A 20109-nucleotide genomic window follows, 5' to 3' on the forward strand; every position below is an offset into this window, starting at 1 on the left:
CAATCCATGTGCACGGAATATCTTATCATTTCATTGTGTCTTCTTCAGTTTCTCTTAAAAATGTCTTACAGTTTTCAGCATATAGGTCTTTCACATCCTTGGTTAAGTTTATTCCTAGGTAATTCTTGCAATTGCAAAAGGAATTGTTTTTTTAATTTCTTTTTTTTTTTTTTGAGATTTCATTGTTAGTATATAGGAACGCAATGGCCTTTTGTAGGTTGATTTTGTAGCTGGCAATTTTACTATATTCGTTTATTGTTTCTAGTAGCTTTTTGGTGGAGTCTTTAGGGTTTTCTACATATAGCATCATGTCATCTGCAAAGAGTGACAATTTGACTTCTACCTTCACAATTTGGATGCCTTTTATTTCTGTCTCTTGCCTGATTGCTCTGGTGAGAACTTCCAACATTATGTTGAAAAGTAGAGGTGATAGGGGACAGCCCTGTCATGTTCCTGAATGCAGAAAAAAGGGTTTCAGTTTTTTACTGTTAGTTATCATATTAGCTGAGGGCTTGTCACATATGGCCTTTATTATGTTAAGGTCTTTTCCTTTTATACCTATTTTATTAAGTGTTTTAATCATAAATGAATGTTGTATCTTCTCAAACACTTTTTCTGCATCAATTGATATAATCATATGATTTTTGTCCTTTATTTTGTTTATGTGTCATATCACATTGATGGATTTGTGTATGTTGAACCATCCCTGTGCCCTTGGGATGAAACCCACTTGATGAATAATATTTATAATGTATTCATGCATTCGATTTGCTAGAATTTTCTTTAGGATTTTTGCATCTATATTCATCAGAGATATTGGTTTATAGTTGTCTTTTTTTGTGTTACCCTTACCAGGTTTTGGTATCACGGTAATGCTGGCCTCATAAAATGAGTTAGGGAGTTTTGTCTCTTTAATTTTTTGGATAAGCTTGAGTAGGACAGTAATTTGATCCTCTTTGAAGATTTGGTAGAATTCACTAGTGAAGCCACGGGTCCCAAACTTTTGCTTTTGGGAAGATTTCGGGTGACTGATTCAATTTCCTTACTCATTATCAGTCTATTTAGATTTTTGTGTTTTCGTGATTCAGCCAAGGAAGGCTTCATGTTTCTCAACTTATCCATTTCTTCTAGGTTATTGAATTTGGTGGCATATAGTCCTTCATAGTATTCTTGTATGAACCTTTGTATTTCTGGCATCTGTGATAACTTCCCCTCTTTCATTTCTGATTTTATTAGTGTTTTTTCTCTTTTTATCTTAGTGAGTCTAGTCAAAGGTTTGTCAATTTTATTAATCTTTTAAAAGAACCTGCTCTTTGTCACATTAATTTTTTCCATTATCTTTTTGTTTTCTATTTCATTTAGTTCTGCTCTATTTTTATTATTTCCTTTTTTCTTCTGACCCTGGGTTTATTTGTTCTTCTTTTTCTAGTTCTTTAAGGTGTAATGTGAGGTGATTTACCTGGGATTTTTCTTGCTTTTTGAGATAGGCCAGTAATGATATAAATTTCCCTCTTAAAACTGCTTTAGCTGCATCTCCAAAATTTTGGTAGGATGTATTTTCATTTTCATTTGTTTCTATGTATCTTTTGATCTCCAGTCTTATTTCTTCATTGACTGGTTGTTCTTTAAAATGATGTTATTTAATCTCCACATATTTTTGGTTTTTCCTGCTTTTTTTTTGCAGTTGATGTCCAATTTCAAAGTCTTGTGATCAGAGAATATGCTTGGTATGATTTCAATCTTCTTAAATTTGCTGAGGCTGATTTTATGTCCCAACATATGGTCTATCCTTGAGAATGTTCCAAGTACACTAGAAAAGAATGTATAGTCTGATGTTTTAGGATGAAGTGCTCTATAAATGTCAATTTTGTCCATTTCATCTAATGTGTCATTTAGGGCTGCTATTTTGTTATTTATTTTCTGTTTGGTTGATCTATCCATAGCTGTCAATGATGTATTTTGGTCCCTTACTATAATTGTGTTGTGTTCAATTTCTCCCTTAGTTCTGTTAGTAGTTTTTTGGTATATTTTGTTGCTCCCTGATTGGGGGCATAAATATTGATGACTGTTGTTTCTTCTTGTTGTATAGGACCCTTTATCATTATGAAATATTCAACTTTGTCTCTTGTTACCTTTTTTTCTCCTGAAGTCTGTTTCATCTGATATCAGTATAGCTACACCTGATTTTCTCTTAATACCATTTGCTTGGAGTGTCAGTTTCCTCCCTTTCACTTTGAGTCTATATTTGTCCTTGTAGCTGAGATGGCATCTGTTCGTGCCAGCATATGGTTGGCTTTAGTTTTTTGATCCAATCTGCTACTCTGTGCCTTTTATTGGTGAGTTCAGTCTATTTACATCTAGGGTGATTATTGTTATATGAGAATTTCCTATCATTCTATTTCTGTTTTTCTCGTAGAATGGTGTCTCCATTGTTTTTTTCCTTCTTTGTTGCTGTCTATTATTTCAGTGTGGTGATATCCTGTGATTTATCCCTCTGTTTCTAGTTTCTTTATGTTACGTATTTTACTTCGAGATTTTTTTTTGAGTGGTTACCATTAAGTTTTTTTACTCCTTTTTTATTTTATTTTATTTTTTTAAATTTATTGGGGTGACAATTGTTAGTGAAATTACATAGATTTCAAGTGTACAGTTCTGTATTCACATCATCTATAAATCCCACTGTTTGTTCACCACCCAGAGTCAGTTCTCCTTCCATCACCATATATTTGATCCCCTTACCTTCATCTCCCTCCCCCCACTCCCCTTACCGTCTGGTAACCACTAAACTATTGTCTCACACACATTTCTCATGCCAAGATTTTCAGTTAAGATTTTCCTAACTGTTTGTCTATCAATGTTTACTTGGTTTGCCATAGTTTTCACAGTAAGTTTTAAGTAAAAGAAAGTTTCGTGTTTAGAGTATTTCATTGTCTTCAGCATGCTTATATTATCCATTCCTCTGTGCCGGTTCAGATATTTACTCTTGGCCCTTTTATGTTTTTGTTGTCACATATTATCCCTATTTAAGCAGTGAGTTGATCTGCACTGCCATTGGAAGTTGACTTTTTCCTCTTTTTTAAGTGATTTCCCCCCTTATTTACTCTGTATGTTATGTTTAAGTTTATTGTGTCCTATTTGGTGTAGGTGTTGCCATTTCCTGCTTATGTCTGTCCGTAATACTACTCATGGTTTTGCACTTTTTTGCTTTTTTGTTTCAGGTCAAATAGCTTCCTTCAGTATTTCTTGTAAGGCAGGTCATGTATTATTACATTTTCTCAGCTTCAGTAGGTCCAGAAAGGTTTTTATTCCTCCTTTATATCTAAAGGATATCTTTGCTGCGTATATTATTCTTGGCTCATGGTTTCTCTCTTTCAATAGTTTGAATATTTGTTTCCACTCCCTCCTGGCTTGTAGAGTTTCTGCTGAAAAAGCTGATGATAATCTAATGGGCTTTTCTTTGTAGGTTACCATCTTCTTTTCCCTAGCTGCATAAGACTCTTTCTTTGTCGTTAATTTTTGACAGCTTCAATATAATGTGTCTTGGACAAGGCCTGTTTGGATTGAGGTAAGTAAGTGTTCTGTTTGCTTCTTGGATCCAAGGATCCAGTTCTTTCCACAAGTTTGGGAAGTTCTCATCGACTATTTCTTTGAATATACTCTCTGTTTCCTTCTCCCTTTCTTCTCTTTCTGGTATTCCCGTTGTTCTTATATTGCTCTTCCTGATGGAATCAGAAATTTATTGTAGAGTCTTCATGTCTTTTATTTCTCAAGTATCTCTCTTCTTCCATCTGTGTCATTTCCAGATTTTTATCTTTGATGTTACTGAATCTTTCCTCCATCTGGTCAGCTCTATTACGTAAGCTGGATATTTCATTCTTCATTTCTTTTATTGAGTTCTTAATCCGCAGAGATTCTATTTGGTACTTTTTTAAAATTTCAGTCTCTTTGGTAAAATGCTTATGTTGTTCTTTGATTGTGTTTCTGAGTTCATTAAACTGCCTTTCTGTGTTTTCTTGCATCTCATTGAGTTTTTTTTAAGAATTGCAATCTTGAATTCTCTGTCATTTAAGTCATTTATTTCCTTGTCTTTAAGTTCATTTTCTCGAGACTTTTCATTTTCTTCCTGAGCTGTCTTGTTGCTTCATGGCAATTAATTATTTATCGTTTCTCTGTCTAGACATCCACAGGTATGGGTTCTGCAACAGGTTGATAGGAAGAGGTCTTTCTTTTGTTTTCCAATACTTGTTGGTAGAATGTTTTATTTTCTCTCTGACTGCAGCCTTGTTTTCTCTTTCACACTGTAGCGTCATGCTTTCTGTGCACTATTCCAGCTTCTCACACAATGGGGGGATTCCCTGGAAGGTGGGCTTTTCCTCTGTTAACAGTTCACCTGGGTCATAGGGCACCACCTCTGTGTGGGGATGCGGAGAGCTTCTGAAGTTCCAAAGCTCTTCCTGCACCATATTCAGAGCCCGTATGTTTCAGCAGTTCTGTTTACTCCAGCAGGGATCTGCCCCGATAGGTGGGGACGGGGGCGGGTGTGTTGTGAGAGTTGGCCCAGAGCAATGGCGGCGACCACCACCACAGCTAGTCCTGCTTCCACAGTTCCCTCCACTTTGTTGGAACTAGTTGGGCTGCGAATCTATGTCTGCAGACCACAGTTCTCAGAACTGCAAATATTCTGTTCTTTATATCTGACACTGCTACCATTCTGTTTCTAGCACTGGGCAAGTGAGGGCGGGGCGAGCTTTGGGAGGGTAGGGAGGGGACGGCTAGTCTCGGTGCCTAAGGCTACCGTTCTCTGCGGCAGTGAGGTCTTACTCTACAGTTTTCAGCCTTCTTCCCTCATTCTTTGCTTCGAGGTTTCTGCTGTTAGCGTTGGGTTCAGCCGTGTTCCAACTGCTGTCCCCTCAGTCCTGTGGGCCATAAACGGAGCCCTAGCAGTCTGAGTTCTTCCCTTTCCCTAGATGCGGTAGTTCCGGGATGCAGCAAGCTTGGAGCACTGAGCTAGGTCTGTGTCCTGTGCCCTTGCGCCCTGTCCCCGCACTTCTCCCTTTCCTCCTCCCCTGCTCATGCAATTTTCCCACCTTTAGATGAGTTCACTAGTGAGCCTCTTTGCCTTGCCTATCTGCTGTGCAGGGAGTCCTTTTTGGTGTTATTGCTGTTCAATTTGTTATAAATTCCAGGGGAGATTTCCAGAGGCTCACCTCTTGCTGCCGTTTTGATGATGTCACTCCCGTATCCTTTATTTCTTACTGGTTCTTTTTTATGGTTTCTATGTCCTTCTTTATGCTTACTATCTCTTTGTTGAAATTCTCACTAAGTTCCTTTAGTATTCCTATAACCAGTATTTTAAACAATGTCTGTGGTAGGTTGATTCCCTTCATTTCATTTAGTTCCATTTCTGGAGGTTTCTCCTGTTGTTGTTGTTGTTGTTGTCGTTGTTGTTGTTGTTGTTTTTGTTGTTGTTTTGAAACATGTGTCTTTGTTTCATCATTCTTGCTGCCTCTCTGTGTTTGCTTCTGTATATTAGGTAGATCTCCTATGTCTCTTATATTTTGCTGGGTGACCTGATGTAGTAGGTGTCTTGTGAGTTCCAGTGGCACAGTCTCCCTGACCTACTGTGCATGTGTTCCAAGAGTGTTCCTTGTGTGCGTTGTGTGTATTTTCCTGTTGTAGCTGAATGTTGATTGCTTTTGGTCAATCAATGGGTGGATTGATTCCCAAACTGACGACTGTGAGGACTGGCTATGTCCACAATATGTAAGTTGCTATGTTGGGGGTGACCCCTCAGGGTGGGATCCACCCCGTGAACTTGTGTTGTTGAGATCATCCTTTGCGTGTGCCAGTTGTGAGGCTATCCAGGGAGCGCTCTGATGTGGTCTGAAGCTGGCTTCTGGGTGTGTTGTTTCTGGTGACCCTTGGGAGGAACTCCCATGCAGGCTAATTTCACCCTTGCCTGTGCTGGAGCTGGTGGCATGTTTGGGTGGCCTCACTGTGAAATGAGGCTAGCAGTTACCGGTATTGGGCCTGGGGCAACTTAGCAAAAGACCCAGGATTCCCTAGGCCTGTGGTCACCTGCCAACTGCTTGTAAGGCTCAGCCTTTGAAAGAGCCTTTTTAGGTGTGCAGTCAGAGCTTGTTGAACTGGTGTTGAGAGTGGCTCTGGTAATGCAGCACTAGCTGGGCAGAGCAGGGTCCCAGAGTATCATAAGGCATGGGCAGTGGTTTTTCCAAGGTTAAGGCAAGTTCAGTTCTTGTGTTAGTATCTGGCCTGTGACCACTTCACAAATGCCCTGAGAACACCGCAGATAACCACCACTCATCTTGGATCCACTGATCCCCAAGCACCACCTAAGAGAGACTGTGGGTCAAGGTTTGGTTCACTGCTCACCACCAAAAGTGCCTTGGGCAGCCACTGGCCATCTGCATCTTTAAAAGGCTTCTGCTGTTCATGGGGCAGGGCCAGCACCCAGGAGCCAAGATGTCCAGGGCGATGCAGTACTAGCAGTGGGGGGGTGAGGACCTAGGGTGTCACCAAGCTGGCGCACACAGGTGGATTATCCTATACCAATGCAGTCTCAGGTTTGGTTCTTTGGGAGAGGGTTCAACATAGAAAAGATGGTGCCCTCCTGTTGGCTATACATGAGGCTGGCTCCACACAGGGACAATGGCTCCTGTCCCTCCAGCCCTTGCTCTAAGTCATACAACTCAGTCTTTCTCAGTATGTCTCTGGCACCTCTCAAATTCCTGCCCCTTCACCAGAGACCAGGTGAGTGTTTGCAAGTGAGTGAGTTTGTGTGCGGGCACTTTAAGAGACCATTGGGGTTTCTAGCCACCTTCCGTGTCATCAGGATGGACAGATGGAATCCTTGCTGATTTTCACTATCTGATGCTGTGGAGAGCCATCCTGCCAATGCAAGACCCCTGGGCTAGGGAGTCCAGTGTGAGGCTGGGACCCCTGACTCTTCAGGGGGTACCTCCTCCTATGAGGTGTCCCTCCCGGTGCCCAACTACCACCTGTGGGTTTGGGGTCACCAATTTCACATGTCTGTCCCTTCTGCTAGTCTCAATGTGACCTCTTCTTTATATTCTTAGTTTAACGGGTTCTGTTCAGTATTCTTCAGATGATTCTTGAGATTGTTCTAAAACTTATTTGTAATTTTGCTGTGATCCTGAGAGGCAGTAAGCATAGTGTTTACCTAATCTGCCATCTTGGACCTTCCTCTCCACTAAGGCTCAGTCATTTAGGATCCAATGCCGAATAAGTGGGAAAATGACAAGAATAGAAGCAGTATGATTTTTTATGTAAATTTCAAAACAAGGCAAATTAAACAATTTTTACAATGCATTTTTAAGAGAATCATACATAGGTGACAAAATTATAAACAAAAGCAAGGAAAAAATTAACATAAGATCTAGGATTCCTGTTACCCCTGGGAGTAGGGACATGCTATAGAGGGTACAATAAGGGCTTCTAAGGTATTGGTAATATGCTATATTTTAACCTGAGTGGTAGATACATGAGTGGTTGTTTTACTTTTTATTTTAATCCTTAAACTGTAAGCATGTTTAATCTCTTTTGTGTGAATAATATATTTCACAATAAAAAAATAATGCTTTTATAACCTCAGCTTATCACATGCTAATACTTGTTCCCTATTCGTAGACTATCTGTCAAAGTTCAGCCTTGGAGACATATTCTGTTTCCAATTCAAAGAAAATGAAAGCCTTTAATTATCTTTATTGCCATTTAATATTTAAATCAAACTTTTGTCTTCTTGTTCAGGTGTGTTTGCCAATTTACAGATGGGCTCATTTCTATAAATAGATGTTCTTGTTTTACATAAGGAAGCAATATAAATCACTAACTGTGCATTGTATTTTAACACATAATAGCTGCTTGACAGTTACTAACTGGATAGGTGCCATTTGTGAAGTGGCTGTAATGTATGTCAATCTCTGCTGCTAAATCAGAGGTGGCCTAAGCAAAATTTCATTTGCACCATTCAACCCTGAAATTGTCCACAAGATACAGGCTCCTACAGAAGTAATATGTCAAACTTCAGAGATTACATCACATTTGGGGATCACATTTGGGGGAAAACATGACCAGAGTCCAACAGACAGTTCTAGCAAATTAAGGCCTTTATTTTATTTTTTATTAGGATCAGATATAGTGCCATTTGCTTTATGCTGAGGCCTCAGGAAACATACTCTAAGACATAATAATGATACTTTCTATAAGGGCAGATCACTTGTCTGCTCTAAACTATAGTTTCCTCTTCTATAAGTATAAAGGGTTTAACTAAATTATAACTAAAGTCACTTTGATGCCAGCATGTTTTGATTCCATAATTGAATAACACTTTCCATTTATTGAAGTGTCTACATGCGTTTTCCATTTGATTTCCCAACAACTTTCTGAGTTAGATAAGGCAAAATATTGTCATCCCCACTTTAAAGATGAGGAAACCAAAGCTCAGAGAGCATGGTGATGCCAAGGTATGATATTTATTTAAAACAAATTGGCCAATGATCCAGAATACAGATCCACGACATGGGACAATACATATTGAAAGTGTTTTATAACCCTTGATATATAACAAGTAGCATTACAAAACAGTAGGGCAAGTTTGGACTATTTAATAAATGGTGCTGAAACAAATGATTATCCATATGGAAAAAAATGAAATTGATCTGTACTTTACACTGTATACAATAACCAAATCCAGACCGTTTAGGGGCTTAAGTGTAAAATATAAAACTTTGGAATAAAAGATAGGAAAATATTTTTGTGACCTTGTGGTAGGGAAGGATATCTTCAACAAGACAAAAGATGTTAACTATAAAAAAAGAAAATGTTAAATTCGACTGCATTAAAATATAATAAAAACCTAGTGGATGGATTAAGAAATTGAGGTTTGTGTATTATTTGAATTTTAAAGTTCACGTATATAAAAACTAGAACTAATGACTATAATAATAATTTCTAGATAGAGAGGAGAGGTAAGATTAATGTGTAAGGGTCTTGACTGCATCAAGAGAGAAGACAAGGGAGCCAAATTAATCTTTCTTAGTGCATAGCTTCAGTAGATGTAAAGGTTAAACCAAGATCTAGAGTAATGGAATAACATCAAAAGTACTAAACAGAAAAGCCAAAAGGTCTGAAGTGATTTGTATGGGAGCAAAGGGCAGGGAAGGAGCATTTTGCTTTTCATTTTGTACCATTCTGTACTGCTTGAACCTATTTCATGTTTTGTGTAGTTCCTATGTAATAATAATAATAATAATAATAATAATAATAATAATAACAGAAACAAAAACAAAAACCTTAGCTAAATGGTCAGGACAAACAAATGTGACTAGGTTGGAGGTTTTGACCTCATTTTCTAACCAGAATTTTCTATGTTACACGAGCATCAGTTGGCAAGTCAGATCTTAAATATTGCCATCTGTTACGTCTCTGGCCAGATAATTGTATTTTTGAAATAAGGCAGAACCAGGTTGGAAACTGTTTAAATTCTTTTCTCAAGTCTTTTTTTGTTTACATGATTCATAGGGAACAGATGGCCAAACTGCCTATATTTAAGAGAAGTTGATGGTTTCTGGTTTACAATCAATGAATCAATAATTACAACAATTTTGAGTAAACTGGACCCCAGAAAATGTTTTAATTTGTGAATGCGATGGAGGCACAAAGAGAAGTTAGGCTGATTGGAATCTAATCTTCAACATATTCAGGAAAAGTTCTTTAAAATTGAAGTGGCTAAAATCCTCACTAACCCTCCCTCACCAATATACAAGGCTAATGAACTTTGTCCTTGAGTGCTCTCAGACATACAACCTAACCAATGTAACTGTCATTTTGTTCAAAATGCATATATTCCCTTCTCATCAAGACTGTGGGGACAGAGCCAGGAGCGCAGTTTCCAGGCTCTCGCCCTCACGTGGAAAGGTGCTCACTCCGGTAATAAATGGCCATCAACTGTGATTGGATGGTCAGCAGCTGTGGCTAGTTGGCCGTCAGCTGTAACCAGTGAGCCATTGGCCACTAAAATAACTGCCATGGCTATGCTAGCAGCAAATGGGGGCTAGCAAGAAGATGGTGCTGAGCTAGCAAGAGGGAATTGCAATTAGCACGGCGGATTGCCGCTAGCAAGTGAGGTTGGTTGGCAGAGAGAAGTGGATGGCAGGTTGCAGATCGTGTGGCTCCTGCTTCCTGTGTCTCCAACCCAGCGCCAGCAAGAATATAGTGGTATGACTCTCCTATCTATGGCTCCGTGGGTGTTCCTTTTTGGCTTCACCATATCCTGCGTTCTTATGTAGGGGGTGAGATCAGAGACACCGCATGCCATGCCACACTGCGTGACACACCACTCTCTCTCTATAGTCTTGCTGGTGGCTGGGTTGGAGAAACAGGAGGCAGGAGCCACATGATCCGCAACCCACTGTCCATTTGTCTCTGCCAACAAACTTCACTTGTTAGCTGCAATCTGCCTGTGGGGACAAAACCCCAAAAAACAGTTTCCAGGCTCTCGGCCTCACATAGAAAGGTGCTGGCTCGGGTAGTAAATGGCCATCAACTGTGATCAGATGGCCAGCAGCTGTGGCTAGTTGGCCGTCAGCTGTAACCCGTAAGCCATTGGCCACTAATATAATGGCTGTGGCTATGCTAGCAAAAGGAAATGGGGGCAAGCAAGAAGATGGTGGCTGGCAAGCGTGGACTGCTGTTAGGCAGATTATGTAGCTCCTGCTTTCTGTGTCTCCAGCCCAGCCGCCAGCGAGAATATATTGGTTTGACTTCCCTATCTATGGCTCCATGGGTGTTCCTTTTTGGCCTTACCGTGTCCTGCGTTCTTATGTGGGGAGTGGGACCAGAGACCCCGCCGGATGCCCCGCATGACAAATGGTACAGCGAGCCGGGTCCCCCATATGACACATGGCGTAGTCGGCAGGATACGGTGCTGGCCAAAGCTTTTCGAAGGGCAGTGGAGCAGTTTGTGCATATGAAAGCTCAGTCTGAGGAAGACCAGGAGGAGCAGCTGCCAGAGAGCTCGATTCCTGTGGAGGGGTGGAAAGATGTGGACGGTTCCCCAACAAGCAGAGGCCAGAGAAAGCAAAGGTTGTTGCCGCCCTGTGGGCTGGGAACTGCTTGCTGAAGCAGCCTAGATGCGGGACTTGTCCCAGGAGGAAACGCTTGCTGAGTCCTCCTTGGGAGATGAGGGTGAGGTCAAGGTCATCCCTCACCCCCAGGACAGCCCTGGCAAATGACTATGGACTATGATAAATTGCCTTCTATCCCTGATTTAATGGACACTTGACTGTTTGGGAACATACTACCATGTAGTGGGACTGGCGGATGTTTGCTTTTGTGTCTTGACTGGCCGCCATTGATAAAATGTAAGCACCTTGATGTGAGCCGCTGTTGTTCCAGCACAGTACCCCGAGAGGCCCAGAGAGAGAGTGGCAGTGCCCTGAGAGGCCCTGGCTGTGTCCAGGAAGTCTGGCTGTGCCCAGAGAGAGTGGCAGTGCCCTGATAGGCCGTGGCTGTGTCCAGAGAGAGTGGCAGTGCCCTGAGATACCTTGGCTGTGCCCGGAGTGATTGGTGGTAACCTAAGAAGCCCAGGAAGTCTGGCTGTGCCCAGAAGTACTGGTGGTGCACTGAGAAACCCTGGCTGTGCTCAGAGAGACTGGCTGTGTCCAGGATATTGCATTCACCTCCAGGCTCCTCGCACAGGGACCCTCGCGGAAGACACTTGTCTCGTAGATTGTGAGGCGAGACCCTGTAGGGGTGGAGTGTGGGGACAAAACCCCAAAAAACAGTTTCCAGGCTCTCGGCCTCACATAGAAAGGTGCTGGCTCGGGTAGTAAATGGCCATCAACTGTGATCAGATGGCCAGCAGCTGTGGCTAGTTGGCCGTCAGCTGTAACCCGTAAACCATTGGCCACTAATATAACGGCTGTGGCTATGCTAGCAAAAGGAAATGGGGGCAAGCAAGAAGATGGTGGCTGGCAAGTGTGGACTGCTGTTAGGCAGATTATGTAGCTCCTGCTTTCTGTGTCTCCAGCCCAGCCGCCAGCGAGAATATATTGGTTTGACTTCCCTATCTATGGCTCCATGGGTGTTCCTTTTTGGCCTTACCATGTCCTGCGTTCTTATGTGGGGAGTGGGACCAGAGACCCCGCCGGATGCCCCGCATGACAAATGGTACAGCGAGCAGGGTCCCCTGCACGACACTGCCTCTCTGTAATCCGCAATCCACACTCCGCCACACCACGCCACACCACCACGCCACACCTTGCTAGCTTAGCCACAGCAGTTATATCAGTGGCTAATGACTAACCTGTAACAGCCGATGGCCAACCAGTCACAGCTGATCACCATCTACTACCTGAGCCAGCACCTTTCTATGTGAGGCTGAGAGCCTGGAAAGTGCTCTCTGGGGCTCTGTCCCCACACCCAGGAAACATTACTGCTGCTTAGAGTTGGCTGACCGTGAGAGTTTGGAGAAGAGAGAACTTTATTTCTACTTTCCAATACTCCTAACATGTTGAAATGTTATTATTTGAATGCTGTTAAACTTCACCCTCCTGGGAATGCCTCTTCGTGCCTGCTTTCAAATAAGAGTTGAATTAATGTGGAAAAGGAAGGAATTGCAAGGATTAAAAGCACTGATGAAAAGAAATCCTGCTCACTTTGTGAGGCTTTGGAAGATATAAATACATTCACACTTTTTCTAAGGTGCCTTTTACTTATTGAGTGTTTAAAATGTCTTATCAGCATGTTAATAGCAGTTTAAAGTGTCAGTCCCCCAGCTGGTAATATGTGCTTAATCACCCATTTTGTTCAATATGGAGCTGCATATTTCAGCTGTGTCTATATAATTGTAGTAGATTTGTTTACTTCAATTGACCACAGCCTGATGGGATGGTCACATTCTGCAGGATGGGCAATGGTGAGGGATGGAATTATGAAAACCATCTACTTTTTCAGGGCTTTTCGCGTTAGGCTAACCTTGGGATATTGCAGGTTAAGGCCTTGGAATAAGGCCTCATTTAGAGGAATGAAGCAGCTTTTCCCAAGGGGATAGATCTTAGTCTCTGAACTATAGATGTAAAGGAGGGCTGACTGCTGGATAACATCTAAACTTTCTAGCCTACCACTTCCTGCTGTTTTTTCCATACACCAGGTACTCGAACCACATTGGACTCAAGGGCTCCCAGTGAGCCTGTTACTGCCTTCTTAGGGGCTGTTTGGAAGTAGATTGTAGTGATTTTGGTTGTCATAGAACCTGGAGGACTCTACCAGCATTTATGGGTGGGAAGCAGAGGTTAAATATCTTGTAATGTACAACATAGAATTGTCCCACTCAATAGAGTGCTCCATTGAGACTCACTGGACCATTTCCCGAGAAGGCAACTTTTTTAAAAACAACTTTATTCACATATAATTCATATGCTATATGTGGGACAGAGCCAGGAGTGCAGTTTCCAGGCTCTAGCCCTCACGTGGAAAGGTGCTGGCTCGGGTAGTAAATGGCCATCAACTGTGTTTGGATGGCCATCAGCTGTGGCTATTTGGCTGTCAGCTGAAACCAGCGAGCCACTGGCCACTGATACAAGTGCCATGGCTACGCTAGCAGCAGATGGTGGCTGAGCTAGCAAGGACGAATTGCGGATTGCAGAAAGGCGGATTGCAGTTAGCAAGTGAAATTAGTTGGCAGAGAAGCGGATGGTGGGTTGCGGATCGTGTGGCTCCTGCTTCCTTTATCTCCAATTCAGCTGCCAGCGAGACTATAGTGGTATGACTCCCCTATCTATGGCTTTGTGGGTGTTCCTTTTTGTCCTCACCATGTCCTGCATTCTCATGTGGGGAGCAGGACCAGAGACCCTGCATGACACCCTGCACAACACTATACAATTCACATATTTAAAGTATTTGTACAATTCAATAGTTTTTAGTAAAGGCCTTGCTTTTCTATACCTCCATATCTCTGCTCAACCTTTGCCTATGATCTTTCTGCCTGTAATCTTCTTTCCTCTCTTGTCCATCAGAAATGTAAGACTAATTTTTAAATTTCCAGCTTAAATGACATCTATCTGATGCCTTTTCAGGTTACCCCAGTTTTGGTTTCTGTAAGGCCAGAGTTGGTAAACTTTGTCTGTAAAGGGCCAAGTAGTAATATTTTTGGCTTTGAGGTACATGGTCTTTATTGCAACATCTTTGCCATTGTAGCACAAAAGTAGCCATAGACAATAAGTAAATAAATGGGTATACCTGTGTGCTAATAAATCTTTATTTATGAAAACAGGTGGTAGGCAGTTTGCAAACCTCTGCTTTCTTCACTAAATCACTTTGTTTATATTTTGATACATCACTCAATACACTGTAACACATTTAGTATATATATTTGCTTCATCCATGAGACATAGGCATCTTTTTCATCATGGTAGCCATGATGGTCAATAGTGCCTGGACATAGTAGGTGATCAATCTATACTGGTTTATTGGATGAAGACTGGTACAAAGAGAACTGGTAGCAGTATTTCTAGATTGTTACCAAAATAACTAAATCTTTTGATTGTATCAAATGCAATTGACCTTGTATAATAAAAACTTATTCATTGGAGCAAATCCTAGGTTTTGGCATAAAATCTTAAGTCTCTTGATTTTGCCAAGAGACTTAAGATTTTGCCAGTTCTGGAGAAATTTTATAATACTAGCTCATTGAAACAAATCACAATCAGGATACTGTCTGGCACGTAGAAGCCATTCAATAAAAGTGTGGAATTGTATTTCAATAGTAGAAATTATCCTTGCTGAGACCTTTGGTTTGGACAAATAAAATGTATGACAAACTAAGTTTGATTGTCTTCCCATTCTCTACCTCCCACTGCTTCTGGAAAAAAGAAGGAAGGAAGGGAGGAAAGGATGGAGGGGGGAAAGAGAAAGATAGAAAAGAACAAAAGACTCTGGGCTCGGAGATGGCAAATGTCCTCTTAGCATGCCATAATAAAAATCAGGGGTACTAGTTCATAAGAAATTAGAGTCCTGATTATTTTAAGGGGGAAAGTGAATTTCTAATAACCATAGAAGAGCCTGTTTAATCACAGACATTGGTGGGGGTGAACAAGCCCACAGACTTGAGTAGAAATTCATAAGTGTACCCTGTCCTCTTTGTGACCAATGCTTACCTCTGCAATGACCTACTCTGGCCTCAGCAGATCAGCAGGAACTGAGAAAAGGAGAAAATATATTGACATTCAGTGGATCCTCTGAGGCTGCAAAATTTAGAAGTCAGAGGGAGAGCTGATGGTTCTTGAGGCTTATTTATTGCTGTTGTGAGAAATGACTGAGAGAAGGGGTAAGAGAGATAGAGGAGGCTGGGACAAAACAGAGAAAGGGTTGAGGACTGTGGGAAGGGAGACGGAATGGAGGAAGTTGGAGAATGTGGTAAGTTCATAAGGAAAATTCTCCAAATTCCCAGAGATCATTCAGTTGGGACCACCCTACTTCATTCACCAGGCTTAGATATTAAAGTTAATCCCTTGTGTAGTACAGGACACTGAAGTAGCTAGGCCAGGATCACAATGTCAAATTTAAGATCCCAACACACCAACTTCAGATGGTTTTGGACCAAGAACTGCTCAAACCTTCCCTGGGGTCCAGTGAATATTTGATCCAGGGAAAGGCAGGGAAGGTAGTATTCCCTTCTTTTTTGCCAAATATAGCATAAGCAGCCTCCTCTATGTGGACTATTGGACAGAGGGGAGTATCCATACCCAGACAATAACTAGCTGGAGAATATTGATAGCTGGAAACATATGCTCTGTAGCATAAGAAAACCAACAACCTACCACAAGAGTTTCACTGGTATTTTGATGGTTTCTAAAAATAGAACAACAACTAGAACAATTAGAACAGTCCCTGCCTTGGAGGAGCTCAGAGTATGATAGGGGAGATAGACCTGAACGTAAGATTCTCCATCACAATGTGGTAGGTGTAATAATACAGGTATACTACAAAGGGTGGTGGAGTAGGTGACGTTCAAGCAGTATCTTGAAGGATGGAGAATTAACTTGGGAAGAGAAGTAGAAGGAGGGCACTCTAGGCAGAAGGAACAAGAAGGCATGAAGGCCTGAAAGTACAAAGGGTTTATTTGGGCCCTTCCAATAATATTATGTGGCTGAAGTATGGAGTAGGAGGGAATAGAAGGGAGAAGGAAGAAGAAAAGTAGGAGAGAAACCAGGAGATAAGATTGGGGTCAGGTAATGATTAAGAGCCTTGCTAAGTGGTTTGGCTTTTCTCCTGTAGACCAGGTATGGAGAAAAGCAGCCCGATTATTTGTTATATGAGCACAGTGTTGTTGTTGTTGTCATTTTTGTCGTTGTTGTTTAATCCAAATTTGAATGTCTTTAAGCAGGGCTTACACTTTCCTACTGACCACTGAATCCACGCACAAAATTGTCTTGCATCTCACAACTTCACAAATTTTCATGACGTGCCTTGATTCTAGAGGCAGTTAAGTTTGTGATTTCCTGCTTAGAATGGGGAAGCACTTACGTAGTGATGACAAATATAAAATATTTTACAAAATATTTACAAAATATTCCTAGTGGCAGTGAGAAGAGTAGAGGGAATAATGGAGGTAAGAACACCAGTCAGAATACTATTTCAGTGGTTCAAATAAGAGATAATAAAGATTCCATTAACTAATGAATGGATGAACAAAAGTAGCATATCAATACAATGGAATTCTATTCAGTCATAAAAAGGCATAAAGCACTAATTAATGCTACAACATTGATAAGCCTTGAAAAAATTATTCTGAGAGAAGTCAGTCATAAAAGACCACCTATTGTATGATTACATTTATAAGAAATGTCCAGAATAGGCAAATTGATAGAGATAGAAAGTAGGTTAGTGGATGCCAAGGCTTATGGAGTGAGAATGGGGAGTGACTATTAATGGGTATGGGGTTTCTTTTAGGGATGATGAAAATATTCCAAAATTAAACTGTGGGGATGGCTGTACAACTCTAAAAATATACTACAATCCATTGTATTGTGTACTATTTAAAAGAGTGAAATTTATGGTATCTGAATTATATCTCAACAAAGCTGTTACTTTTTTTTTTTAACAAAGAGAGATAATGTGGCCCTGAATTAAGGCATTAGTGGGAGTGAAGAGGAAAAGTTGGCGTATGTGTTCAAACGACACTCATAGACATGTAAACGAAACAGGTACAATACTTTAATTCAGGCGATGACACTCTAAAACAATCAGAGCATAGCCAGAAGTAAAGCAGTAAAAGTGCTTAGCATATAGTAAGTGCTCAAGATGTATTAACTGTTAATATTATTATTCTCTCCTATAATTTTGGTTTTCTCCAGAACTTACTGGACATGGTGCTGTTTTCCGTTTTTGTCATATCAAGTATGTTGGAAAGAGCATAGGACTTCAAATTAGGAAATTTGAATTTTTGATCTTGATTGACTACATGCTGTGTGACCTTGGGCAAGTTGATTTACTTCTCCAGACCTTAATTAACTCCTCAGTAAATTCGGAGGTTGACTAGAACTGTGTTTTTCAATTGTGCTGTGTAGCTGCTTCAAGGTCTGAAGAGGCGGAAAAGGTACTTTTTCTCCTTTCTTTCTCTACCAGGTTCTACAGATGTTTGTTTTATATATTGGGATTATGAACATGAGTTTATAATAGAAGAAAGAGTTCTATGGTAAGAAAAAATTCAAAAACCATTGGAACAAATAAGACCTCTAAAATTACTTCTGTAAAAAAAGTATTTTATGGTTTGTAACGTTGAAGTTTACACATACATGTATGCATATATACATAATGGTGCCTAAGCTTCCAAGGAAGTGTATCTCACAGAAGTCTACACCTAAGCTAAATCTTGAAAGATGGATGGAAGTTTTCTGGATGACAGGATGAAGGGAGGCATGTCCCTGGCTACATGAGAATATTCTGAGAACCTTGCTTTTTTTGCCTGCTTAGGCTGCCATAAAAAAACAAAACAAAACAAAACAAACAAAAACAATAAAACACACCAAAAAACACATTTCTTTAGTAATTCTGATTCATAATCATGATGGAGAACACTTGGGTAGGTATTCTGGGCAGGTTAAAAAACAGGGTAGGTGTCAATGGAGAGATAAAACTAACAATTACTAATAGACATCACTGGGTCATAGGAATGGTGGCAGCGAGGCAGACTTCTTGAGTTCTCCTCCAGAGCTTATCACAAACTGAACATCAAAGTCCTCTCTGCTCATCACATAGAACTGCTAAGAGACTCATACAAGGATTACTTAAAGGTGGGCGAATTCACCGAGCAGGGGAAGAGGGAAGGGAGCAGAGTGGAGATGTGGCCTGCATCTGCGGCTGTGGAGATGCAGGGGATCCCAAGATGGAACAGAGACCACAAAAGCCAAGAGGTGGGCTTTTTCCCTGCATCCCACAGCTAATCTCTCCCACCGAGAGAGCAGCACATCCAGCATTTGAGGCAGTAACCTCAGTTGAGACCTCCAACTAGGCCCTAGGTCAGACAAAGGATGTAAACTCCATCCATGGGCCCATCCCCCCACCCTCCCAATCCTCCCTCTGTCTTTCCAGAGATTAATCTGGCCCCTGAATTGAGGAATAGCGTCAGATTACAGAGGAACCATAGTGTTCAGGATTTGGGAAGACCCAGCATGCAGCTCTGACCCAGAGAAGAGACTGGGAAGAGTGTGACATTACTGGGCTGGGAGAGAGAAGACTTCTCCACCCCCAGCCTCCACCTTTTCTGGCCTGCGAGAAGAATGTGACACTGCTGATCTTGGAGAGAGAAGACTCCTCCATTGCCAGTCCCTACCCTTTTCTGGCCTGCCTATGGCAGTGCAATTACAACTGTAGAGACACTCCCAGGGATCTGTAGTAGGTGGCAGATGCAGCTTTGGGCTTTCAACAGCTCTGAAATCTCCCACTGGCCAGAAACACACACACACACACACACACACACACACACACACACACGGAATAAGTGCCCTAAGAATCAGGAGACCTGGGCACAGGGCTGGTTGTGTTACTCTCAGTGTGCATATGTGCTGGCAAGAGCAGAAACTGCACTGACACCTGAAGAGACATTTCTCCAAAGAGGACATACAAATGGTCAATAGACATATGAAAAAATGCTCAACATCACTAATCACCAAAGAAATGCAAATAAAAACCACAATGAGATACCACTTCACCCCAGTTAGAATGGCTATCATCAACAAGACAAATGGTAACAAGTGTTGGAGAGGCTGGGGAGAAAAAGGAACCCTCATACACTGTAGGTGGGAATGCAGACTCATGCAGCTGCTATGGAAGGCAGTGTGGAGGTTCCTCAAAAATTTACGAATAGAATTACCATATGACCCAGCAATCCCTCTCCAGGGTATCTACCCCAAAAATCTGAAAACATTTATCCATAAAGACACGTGTGCTCCAATGTTCATTGCAGCTTTGTTTATGGTGGCCAAGACATGGAAACAACCAAAATGTCCTTCGATAGATGAATGGTAAAGAAGTTGTGGTATATATACACAATGGAATACTATTCGGCTGTAAGAAAAGAGGAAATAGGACCATTTTTGACAACATGGATGGATCTTGAGATTATAATGCTAAGCGAAATAAGTCAGACAGAGAAAGCAGAGAACCATGTGATTTCACTGATACGTGGTATATAAACCAAAAACAACAAAAGAACAAAACAAACAAATGAGAAACAAAAACTCATGGACACAGACAATGGTTTAGTTGTTACCAGAGGGTAAGCGGGGAGATGGGTGGTAGATGAGGGTAAAAGGGATCAAATATATGGTGACGGAAGGAGAACTGACTCTGGGTGGTGAACACACAAGGGGATTTATAGATGATGTAATACAGAATTGTACACCTGAAATGTATGTAATTTCACTAAGAATTGTCACCCCAATAAATTAAAAAAAAAGCATTTGACAGAATCCAGCAGCCATTTATGATAAAAACCCTTAAAAAAGTGGGAACAGAGGGATCATATCTTAACATAATAAAGGCTATATATGATAAACCCACAGCTAA

Source organism: Rhinolophus hipposideros (genome assembly GCF_964194185.1).
Source record: "Rhinolophus hipposideros genome assembly, chromosome: X".
NCBI lineage: Eukaryota > Metazoa > Chordata > Mammalia > Chiroptera > Rhinolophidae > Rhinolophus > Rhinolophus hipposideros.